Raw genomic sequence first — 12,610 nt, forward strand, 5'->3', positions numbered from 1 at the left:
GAGTGCGCCATGAGGTGACTTGAACATGATACTGTGTATAACCCCCCCTCAAACTCAAATAGGTGTGAAGATAGAAACCTATTTGAGGTTGAAACAAAGGGATTGATAAAGCTGACCGGTGTAGAAGACACTGTATGAGTGTGTATATAGGCTGCCCAAAAAATATACATGGATGTAGATATCGAGCCCTCAAAAGTCGTGCCCTCAAAAGGTGTGCCCGCACCCTCAAAAGGCGTGTCATCAAAAGGCGTGCCCGAATGCATCAAAAGGCGTGCCTGTTTGTCGGCGAGAAGAGGCGCGCGATGCGCGTGGCTGCCTCGGCTATTTAACCAAGACAGAGCTGAGGCAGAGGCGAAGACAAACAATTGGCGAAAATCCTCTGAAAAACTCTTCGTTTTGCTGAGAAGGTTTTGCTGAGAAGATACTCTGTAACACTCTCTATAACACTCTGTTGCCCAGAAAAAATGGCTTCGTCTTCCCGCGGGCTGCTTACCCTCTTTCCCGACCTCAACGAGTCTACAGGAGAGAGAACTGGTGCGGTGGCCAGTGAACCTCAACCAAACACTGCTGGGTTTGCGCCGCTGAACTTTCCGATGCGGTCTGTGGAGCAAAAAATGGCGGTGCAGTCGGATGTGGAGGCCAATCAGTATACGTTGAAGGCATGTGTGGAGTCCATGACGGCGGTTACTCTCTTCAAACTCAAGTTGGTTAGTTCCTATCCTCCTTGAGTTTGAGGGGGGCTGTTAATGTACACCTCCTACACCACTAAAACCTACCACTACACACCTCCACTACTCCTCACCCACTCCACCTACCACCTCCACTATACCTACTACCACCACCCACTCTACACCTACTACTCCCAAAACCTCTCTATATATAGGACTTGTAATATACAGATACAAATAACAATACAACAATCTTGTAATCAACACTCAATCAATAATATACATCAATTTATTTTACAGAGAGAAAGGCAAAAACTAGAAAATTGTCTGTTTTGTTGATTCCGAAACAGTGGTGGTGGTGGTGAGCTTCAATGCCGCCGTCGAAGCCACTAGCGCCGCCGCACCGGAACCAGTAGCACCGCCGAGGCCACGACCACAAGAGAGTATTCAACAACAGATTCGAAAATAGAAAAACTATTTTCCATCTTTTGAAACTCCTATTGAAACTGTCATTTTAATTTCGTCCATGAAAAATAACTGTAGGTCCTTGTTTGTGTACTCGCACATTTGGCGTGACGTACTTGGACACGTGTAATAATGCAGAGCTGATTGTATTTGGCTGATGTAGGAAAAAAAGTTTTTAAATAGATGTTTGTTTAGTCTTTGTTTGGATTGCAAAGTTAATTACTTAAAAATTTTATTTATAAATATTATGATAGTTTAGATTTTATTTAAAAAAATTTTAATTAATAAATTTTTTTTAGTAAGATTAAGAATATTATTAATTGTTTTAATTTTTAAAATTAAGAATATTATCAATTTTGTATAGTAATGTTCTAAATAATTGTTTCATTAACTGATAAAAAAACAAAGTATGAGATTAAACGTTTTTGCCCTTCTACTTATTAGTTTGATTTAACTATCTAATAAAACTGAGAATATTATCAATTTTTTTCTAGTTTTAAAACTGAGAACATTACCAGTTTTTTCATTTTTAAAGTTTTTTTTTTTTCCAATTTTGCACATCAATATTCCATCATCATGTTTCTCTATAAACACAAAATTTTCAATTTTGCTCAAAAAAATAATTCAATTTTTTTAAAAAAAAAAAAATACATAGTGTTTTTTTTTTTTGGCACATAATTTTTTCTTCTTTTAGTTTTTTTAATTTGAAAGTTGATATTTTAAAATTTTGAAAATCAAAATAAATGTTATAGATAATCATAAATGATGAACAATCATTGTTTGAATAACAATTCTGACTATTAAAAAATTAATGGGACTTGAAATTCCAAGAAATCTTAGTTAGAATTTAATGGAGTATAAGTTCATAAATTAAGACTTGTGTGTAAATGTCATTTGATTAAATTAGTAAAAAAAACTAATTATTATTGTTATTATTATTATTTAACTCTGAGGTTATATTTTGTTGAAGAATTTGATGAGAAAAAGGGGAAATAGAAACAAAATGAGAAATAATTGATAGGATTCAAGTTTCAAACTATGCTTAGTTGAATTGGGAAATGGAGATGAAAAAAATGAGTATAAATAAACCCAAAAGACAAAAAATGAGATTGAGTATTTTTTTTCTCACTTTCTTTTCCCTTATAATTTCTGTTATAAGCAAATAAAAAATAGAATTACATTTCTTTTTTTTTCTTTTCATTTCTCACACCAAATCATCCAACCAAATGCAGCGTAAGGGTTGGTGTTTAGCATTTTCTTTAGAATAAATACAATGAACCTCCATAAGTATACTATAATTACATCAATCCCTTTTTCAATGAGGGTAAAACAATTGAAATTGGGGCAGAAGGTGAGAAGACAAAAGAAACAAACAAGATAAATTATATATTTTAGTGTAAAAATATGCTAATATCGTTTGGGTTGGGTTTAATTGAGGGTTTCGTAAGGCTCATCGTGAGTCCCTTTCCAATGATTTAAATTATTTATTTTATAGAACTGACAAAATATATAACTTATAGAAAAAATTAGATTGATTTGATAATTAATTTTTTTTTTATTTTATCACGATTATCTCTGAAAAAATGAATAAGAAGTAAGTTTTTGAAAATAAACTAACTATTTCTTTTGAAATAAACTCGATAAATTGAAAATATTATAATTATCATATTAAATTAAATTTTCTTTTGAATATATTCTGGTTATAGACCCGCTTGAAAGAAGGCAACCAGCACTGTCATTTTGGGTAGCTTATATTGACCTTCATTGAGGTATAGAAAAAATACAATAACTTTCATAAGTTTGACATAAATGTATTGAATTTTATTTTAATAAGATTGAAACGATTGAAATTAATATAAATGGTATGCAAATATAAGGATAAATAAAGTAAAATATAGTGTTACAGTAATTAAAACATTATTTTTTTTATATCCAAACATATGTATATAATGAATTACTAATGAAAATGAATCTGTTGGCTTATTTTTCCTACGAAGGAAAATATCATAAATGCGAGCGTGCCAGCAAGGATTGAAAAATCCTTACAGATTAAATTCAAGCCAATTATCAAGCGATTGTGTTGACGGTTCTTTTGCCTCAACGAAGAGGACTTCAAATTTGCCAAGTGTAGCGAAAAGAATAAGTAAAAGAAGAAAAAGGGACGGAGAAAGATGATTGAGTGAACAATCAAAGTAATAAATACTTACCTCTACTCCTATGCTTTGAAAAGAAAGTGCATAAAATGCTTCGAAATATAAATCTATGTTAAACTACTCCTAAAATAAGGAAAATGACAAGAAATATTGAAATCAATTGTCTTTGATTTAAGTTCTGGATCCTTTACAATGTAGCCATTAATGGCTATTTAGAGCATCTCCAACGGTAGTAGGCATTTTACCTATCTAAATATTACTATAAAGTATATATTTTATTTTGCCTATCAACTGTTTTATGTTTTTACTCCAACCATGCTCTTTATTTTAGCTATTAATCCAAATACTATTAATTTTATAGAATGCCACGTCAACAACAAAGATGGAGGGAAATGATCCTAATGATTGAATACATTTTGCCTAGCGTTGAAGGCTAGCTACATGTACCTAGTGAATATGAGTTGAGCCAAAATGCCTAATCATATGCCTAGTGCGTTGGAATTGAAAAAAGTGAATCACACTAGGCATTTTAACTAACAAGTATGATATGCCTAGTGCATTGGAGATGCTCTAGAAGAAAAAATACAACAATAACTACTTAGTAACTACCCATTTCTTCCATCTTCATTCTTGTCTTGCCATGTGTCCTTCCACTCATCCACTTTGTCCTTCATATTCTCCATTATCTCTATAACTTCTTTTAACTTCCAAATGAATAAGAGGATGCCACGTGTCCTGCAATTATATAAATGATAAATAATAATAAAAATTACAGATTTATGGTGCTAACAGAATCTGAGCATTATGTGAACTAAAACATTAAGAAGTTTAATGTGATTATGTGAAATGTATGAGACTCAATGTATTTTCTTTAAATCTCAAGAGAAGTTGTGAAATTTACTCTATCGTTTTTTCATTCATGCAATTGACAATTACTAATAAAAAAGATTAAATATTATGTAAATTAAAACTTTAAGAGGAGTTAATATAATTATAATAAATTTATAGAGCTTAATGTATTCTACCAAATTAAAGGAAAGTTCGGATCCGCGTGGCAAGTAATTAAAATAGTCAAAAAAATTATTGAAGAGGCCAAAAAAGTTATGAAAAAAAATTCATATATATTCTCATTCTCTCTATTTTTAGCATATTTTTTTCATTAAAAGTTAAAATTATTTCCAAACACTTTAATTTTTCTGATCTTATATTTTAATTAAAAAGCTAAAAAAAATTATTAAAAGTTAATTTCCAAATAAACTCTTAATGTAATTTAATTCTTTTCTACCTGGTTCTTTTTATTCATACACAAACTTGTTTTGACAATTAGCTATTTTAGTAAAAAAAAAAAAAAAAATCAAAAAATTAATATAAAAAAGCCAACTCTTCTATTTATTTTTCAAGTAATACAAATCCACCCTTATATCTATTTACATATATCTATTTTTATCTTATTTTCTCATTCCAAACTATAAGTGAGCGAGTCTCATACATATTTATGAATACATTACTTTGTATCTAGGAATGAGAAAATGAGGTAAAAAATGAGATGTGCTTTACCTATTTTTGATCACATCACCTCTCACATTTTTTACTCACTAAAAGACAAAATAGACTAAAAAAGTCAAAAAGTCAATTTTTTACCAACTTTTCAAAACACCACTATGTATATGATTTGTCTTTTGAAATTTATAAACAGTATCAATATTAAACTAGTTATTTTTATTTTTTAGCTAAAATAATGAATAAATTACTAAAGAAAAATGCCTGAGCTCTAATTTAGCACTCTTAATCCATCCCTAATGATGTGGAATGGACCTCACTCCTTATTTCTCATCATTCTTCTCTTTATCTCTTTCTATTCTCTCTCTCTTCCATCTCATTAAAGGTCAAAATAGGGTGATATATTAGGAGATGTAACACAACTCATCACTAAATTTCGCATCTATCAAATTAGTTATCAAGTTAACCATTTTAGTTTTGATAGTTTTGACTCAACAAATGCAACTAGTAGTTTACCATAGCCAAACATTAAAATAATATTACTTTTTATGTTTTGGAACTAATCGTGTTGAGTTTATAAAAAATAATTTCAAATTAAAATGAATAAAATAATATTTAAATAATATATAGTTTGTTGGAGAATATATTTAAAAAGATGAAAAACCAAAATAGAAAAAAGTAACTTTTAAGTTAAAATATAACAAAATTTTAACTAGTTTAATATTGATGCTCTTAGCTACCTTTCAAACCGTACCTCAAAATTCAATTAGACCCCCAATATATTAGCAAAAATTAAATTTAAATATTTAATTAATAAATTTTCATCTCAAATTAAAATTTATTAATTAAATAATTAAATCTTAATTTTGTTAATGAGTGCAACTAAATGCCTCTACCTATTTACTTTGAACCCCCACTTACATAATTGAAACCCTCTCATCTTCTCTTTAGGGTTGCAAATGAGTTGAACTGTTCATGAATAGACTTGGCTTGGCTCGTTAAGGGCTCATCTCAGTTCGTTTAGTAAATGAACTGAGCTCAAGCTTGAATAAGTTTGGCTTGTCAAGTTCGACCCATTTATCTTTATTTAAATTATATAATAAATATATTATTTACATATTAAATAATATATAAATAATATTAAAAAAAAATCTTATCGAGGCGAGGCGAGCCTAGCCAAGTTCAGTTCGAGTTTCATTAATATTAACAAGTCAAGTTGAGTCGAGCTCGAGCCTAGTTAGTTATCAAGTCGAGCTCGAGCTCAAGCTCAATAAACGAACTCGACAAGCAAATGAGTCGAGCTCGAGCTCGGCCCAGCTCAGCTCGTTTGCAGCCTTACTTCTCTTTGGACCCCCACCTAATACCAACTATACCTTTATTCTTTGGAGCCCCAATTATTCTTCTTTTGGCAACCCCTTCCACTGCTGACAGCCCTTTACCGTGACGACCTTCATTCCGGTAACCTCCACCTCTACCGGTAACCCTACTTTCCCTCTGTCTCTCCATCACCCCGCCATCCCTAACTGCCACCACCACCACCAACACCACCTAGCCCCACTCCTACTGTCGCCCCTCGTCATCCCTTCTCTTCTCTCATCTCCTCTCCATTCATTTGTTGTTGTCACCCTTTATACCATCGCGACCGAACCATACTCCGCACTCACTCGCTGTCGCACTTTCTCAGCCTTTGCCACTACCACAACTAGTGTTGTTGGGAACTAGTCTGATACCATCGCACCAAACCCCTATTATCGTGACCTAGTTCATCTCCAAATCCAACGTTGTGTATAAGAGAGAGAGAGAGAGAGAGAGATCCTATAATGATTCTGATTTAGACCCGAACCGTTTATTGTTTTGACTAAAAGAAAAAATATATATATTTTAACAAACAAAAATTAAATCATCAATTTTTTTTTTTCATTTGCATGTTAAGAGTAGTGTTAACTGTTAAGAGTAGTGTTTCATTTGCATGTTAACAAACACCATGTTTTTTATTTAAAAAAAAAAAAAATCTTTTTATGGATCTAAAACACCATCAATAGGGTGTTTTTAAAACCCTTTTGAAAACATCATAAATATTATACATATATATATATATATATATATAAACAAGGTCAAAAATAGGGTTTACTTCATACACAAAAGTCAGTCTACACTAGGGCTTTTGAAAACTGTTAAAAAAATTAGGGATGTGTTATAAACAGGCTGTTTTTAACCCCAAAAAAATAGGGTTTGTTCAAAAAGTAAAACAATAAAAAATAGGGTTTTCAAAATAAAAAATTAGGGATGAAATTTACCTAATACCAAGACTTTGCTTCAAAATTCTGAGTAATGAATGATAGTGGTGGACCACCTGATTGATTTCTCACCCTTAGTAAAAAAGCCCTAATTTGTTTGAACTTTGAAGTTGAAGAAGACAAAGAGTAAGGGGACATAGAGAATGAATCAGTGAAAGAGAACAAAAAAGTGTTTCAACTTTTTCTTTTCACCGTGGGACTTAGAAGGCCAAAGGGTTGTACTTATGTTATATTTATTATTGAGTGGACGGTTAGGATTAAAACACATAGATAGTTTAGATGGGAGTATTATTTGGTGTGGTTCGGTTCTGTGTGGTGTAAAATTCACGTGAACCAAACCGAAAACCAAAATTTCAAAAAAATCGTACTGACCGACTGAATTACAAAAAATAAATAGGTCGTAAACCTGCGGGTCGGTTCGGTTCGGTGCGGTCGGTCGGTTCGTTTAAATGATTATTCTTTCACTCCTAGCTCGAGCGTAAAATAAGAGCATCCAATACTTTTGCAGACCAAGGGGTTCGGTCGAGCAAATTGCCTTGTTTTTTGAAATTTTGCAAAGTGTTTCAAAGTTCATTTTTGCATTCTCATTGCATCTAAGGCATTCTTACGCCACGAGTTAGGCTATAATAATGGGGATAAGGGTTAGAAACACACATAAAAAGAAATGAAATAAGACAAGTGTTTACAGAGCGTGTGTTTTAATGTGTATCTGTCATGTACTTGTGTAGGTCATGCGCCAATATCCGTCTGATCTGTCTAATTCATCTATTTTACTACTAGAGCTAATGATTGTCCAATCTCTGAAATGTCTCATGGCATCCTTAGTATCATGTAAATCTGTTATCTATTATCTATTACCTGGTAACAGGGATCTCTGTGGGTTTCATTCATGGAACTATCTGTGAAACCTATATGGTTATCTGTTACGATTGTGCACAATCATCTGTCTGATATGAATATGGGTCTTAATGACCTTATGCTCTGTATATAGGTCTTTATAACCAATTTGATCTGTTAGCGCTAATGGATGTATCACGTATGATTGTATGCAAATCTGAATAAGTATATGAATTTATTTCTGATCTGAATTCTGATTTTTGAATCTATTATGGACATCATTCATAAAACCTTTACTCTGTTGTTATTCACTGGGCTCCAGCTCATTATTTATATTATGTATGTAGGTGACTAGGCTTGAGACTTCCAGTCTGGATCTATTTGTGTCAACCAACTAGTGCGCCTCCCAAGGAGATTCTCGAAGGTCTTTTGTGAACCACGTGAACAAGTCTTTAGTTTTTCTTTATTTTTATTTTTTTTTAAATTTTCTTACGTCTTTTGGACAAGTTTATGTTTATCTGTAATAGGGCTAAGTCCCTTTGGGCATGTTTGATTGGGTGGATTAGAGCATGGGATTGGGATTGTTAATCCGTGGACCCAATTATCCTATGTTTGTTTTAACATTTTGGTTTAGGATTATTAATCCAATGGATAATTAATCTAACAAATTTGTAGGATTATTAGTAATGAGGTAGGGATGGGATTATAAATCCAATGAATATTAATTCAATTGGATAGTGAATACCACACTAATAGGATTATTAATACTTCACTATTAGTTTTGTGAATCAAACATGACCTTTTTGTTTTATCTGTTATGGGTGACGTAAGAATGATGTGATTATATATGTATATAAAGTTCAAAATTTTTATTTCATATAAGTCTGCACAACTCTATGGACAATTATATTTTGATATTTGCTTCTGCTAGCCCCTTATTTTGCTAATCTATTTCAGAGGCCTTCAGTAATCTTAGGATTACTGGCCGGTTACGATGCTAAACTTATAGGGACAGGTTTAAGTCGTGACACATCCCATTCCGAGTAAGGTCGGTAAAGTGTTGTCTGTTATCTATGTTGTGGAATCTATCATCCATGTTGTATGCTAGTGGAGATGGAATTAGTAGTATGTATGATTCTCGGTTATTTAATTTTGGATATATGTGTTATCGATTTTTTGTGTCATGGTTGTCTTTTAGCCCTTAGGCCTATGGCCAGGGAAGATAGTAAATGTATTGGTGTGTAGATGCATAAAGTGTATTAAGATGTGGGGTTGGGTTAAGACTTGCATGTGGGGTTGTGTTTTCTGAACGAATGTTTAACTGAGATTCTTTTATATATGTCAACTTGGAAGGTTTATTAAAACAACAAAATGGGGTTTTGAATGTTTTTTGAAGTAAAACGAAAATTTGGATGAGAATGATTGATTTTACACTTTGTTGTGTCAAGAGGATGTTTTTTGGGAAAAAAACATATTATGGGAATATATTTTTGGATATTAACAGTCATACTACTTATATGGTATATCATTGTGCATGCATGATCATTTTTATCGATATATTGTGATTAGTTAGGATCATTAGGATCTCTATTGGGCTTAGTGCTCATTCCACGTGTTGACAAACTTTTCTGGTACAAGGCTAGATGATTGTTTACGACTTGAAGTGTTTTATTTGTTGGCCACGGGGCCTTTTGCTTGTTAGTCGAGTGCCATGTATCGTATAAGGGTAAATCCCCTTTGTTTCTATTTATTGTTATTCAATGTAAGTCCAAGGGCATCATACTATGTCTTATTTATATATCATCATCATTGTTGTGAGGGAATGTTATTATTTATTCCTTGTTTATGTTCTCAAATAGATGGAACAATTTAAATTGGTATTATTATTATAAAGGATTTGGTAATGAACTTGAGTAATAAAAGTCAGGACGTTACAAATCCAGGGTAGAAGAAGCAAGAGAAGAAGATGGAGAATGTGGGCGGTGACGACGGCGAAGGGAGGTTGGTTTGTGCAACGGCAAAGGGACCCAGTTCGTCCTTAGTCTTTTTTCCCTCTCTCTCTCTCTCTCTCTCTCACAATAGTGGAAAAGGCAAGTCTGGTTCATGATGGGTTTGGGTTTCGAAGCTTGACAAGATGCGATGGGACGATGGTAAGAGTCGACGGGGGGAGGTGGCTAGTAGGATTCGGGTTAGCTTTTAGAAAATTAGGGTTAGAAGGTTAGGGATGAGAATAAAAATGGATTTTTATGTTTGGACAAAATTGTAATTAAAACAAGTAAAAGAGACAATGGGGTCTTAAGGAAAAATGTATGGGTAAATAATACTACTCTTTGTTGATATATTCATGGTTTAATTGATTTTTGAGATTCTGATTATAGATGATAGTTGACGACAATGGTGAAATTGATTCAAAATTATATAATTGAAATATAAAATTGATATAAGTAAAATAATAAATTTAATTGATTTTTACATAATAGTTTAGATGGTAAATTTATCCATTAGTCTCGCTACATCCCCTAATTAAGGCTCCATAATTTGACCCCAATGATGTGGCTAAGACTTACGTGAAGCAATCCCCCTACCCCCCCTCCCGCGCCTCGCCCCCTCTCTCTCTCTCTCTCTCTCTCTCTCTCTCTCTCTCTCTCATCTTTAGCGGGATAAGCTCTCCTCTAATACTCATTTCTCTATACTCTTGTAAGTTTCAATTCGGACTCGCACTGATGATTTGAACCATTTATTTTGTAGACCCCATAATAACTTTATCAGACAACTATAAACATGGAAACAAATCGCATTTTGTTTAATAAAATAGATGGTTTAAATTTAATTATATTTAATCATTCAATTTATAAAACAAAATGTGATTTATTTTTATATTTACAATTTTCTGATGAAATTAATTTTTTTTATGGATGACTTTTATTATGAGACCCATGAGATAGACGGTTCAGATCATCGATGTGGGTCTAGATTGAAATTTACAAGAAGAGTATGGAGAGATATGAATATATGATGTGTAGAGGGGAGCTTATCCCATTTTTAGTCCCCTAATTTCGCATTATTGGAGGTGAAATTGGGGATTAAATTAGGAGAATCAATCATTTTTGTTTACCTCATATCAAATGTCTAAAAATAATAGAACAATAATAGCCATGCTAAAAGGGCGATCCACAGCGAGCCTTCGTCATCTTACAAGTTTGGGATCAGGCCCCTGAAAGTACACCAACTTTGGGTTGGACCGGGGCCCATAACAAATGTCGGTCCTTAGAGGAACTAATGCAATTAGACAACAAGAACTAACAGAACATTTAAAAAGGAAAAAAGAAAGAAAGAAAGAAAAAATTCATTAATAAATCTTCTTTTTGATTATTGTAATGTTCATTTGAAAACCACACTCCTGTAGTTTGTAAAAAAAATTAGTAATTTAAGAAGGATTTCTAACATTTTTCATGCATATTGAGTGTAATATTTGCACCACGCAAAATGCATGGTGTCACTTATCAATTACCAAGTACTAACACTTTGCTTGGTTCCATTTTTTCAACAATATTTTTTAAAAAATTCTATTTTCTTATTTTTCGTGTTTTTTTGTTTTTACTGAATTTTTTTTAACATTTTAGGCAATCTTTTTACTTTTTAGACACACCTAACATAAATACACCTAAAAAGTAAAAAAAATTGTAAAAAAAATCTTTTTAAAATTCACTAAATACCAAAAATAAAAAAAAAATACAAGAATTCAGTACATTTTTTTATATTTTTATGTATTTATTAATTTTTTAAAATATTTTTTCACAAATTTTTAACTTTTTAGATACATCCAAGTAAGGTGCATCTAAAAAAGTAAAAAAAAAAATGTTTAAAATTTTAAAAATATTCACTAAAAACAAAAAAACTTAGTTTTTAAAAAATTTAATCCAGAAAACTCAAACTAAACAATCTTGTTTTTTTTGTTTGTTTAACTGACTTAATTAAAATTTTCAAAAATATTAGAAACGCAAAATTCTACCAAATATTTTATCAAATGTTTCACATGGTTGTAAGATCCACATGGGACCTACACCCATATAAGACATTTTGTAGATTTTTTGAGATTTTTGGCTTTACTTTAAAATTATTCATTAACAGCAATGCTACATACCCCCAGTGACCCCAGTGCCACGTGTCGGCCTGGGGTTGGCTGAAAACTCAAAAAAAAAAAAAAAAAAAACTATTTTTTTTTTGACCAATAGGAGGTGACCCCCAGTACCCCACTGGGGTCCAAAGCTTTATTCATTCATTAATTAGTGCAATTATTGCATTTAATATCTACTTGGAGAGGGCAATTCTTGTGGTTGGTTATGAATTTGTCGCAAGGGGAGGGTGGGAGGGGGTTTGGGAATGGTAGGGGAGATAGTATAACAACATTGACTAGCGATGACAGGTAACTGAAAAAACAAGAAAGAGGAGGGGGCATTTTTGTTCAATTTTTTGTACATAAACAAAATTTCACAGGTTTGCAATCACTCAGTTTGATTTCAATTTTTAGAATTTAATTTTTAGAAAATTTTACTTTTTTGTTTTTCTTATTTTTTTATTTTCACTGAATTTTTTTAATATTTTAAGTAATTTTTTTAAAAAAAATTTAGTATCATAAATGCACTCAAAAGTATAATATTTGTGAATTTTTTTTAAAAAAAATTAACTA

This window comes from Camellia sinensis, chromosome 5 (assembly GCF_055761805.1).
Source record: "Camellia sinensis isolate YWXY chromosome 5, ASM5576180v1, whole genome shotgun sequence".
In the NCBI taxonomy this organism is placed as follows: Eukaryota; Viridiplantae; Streptophyta; class Magnoliopsida; order Ericales; family Theaceae; genus Camellia; species Camellia sinensis.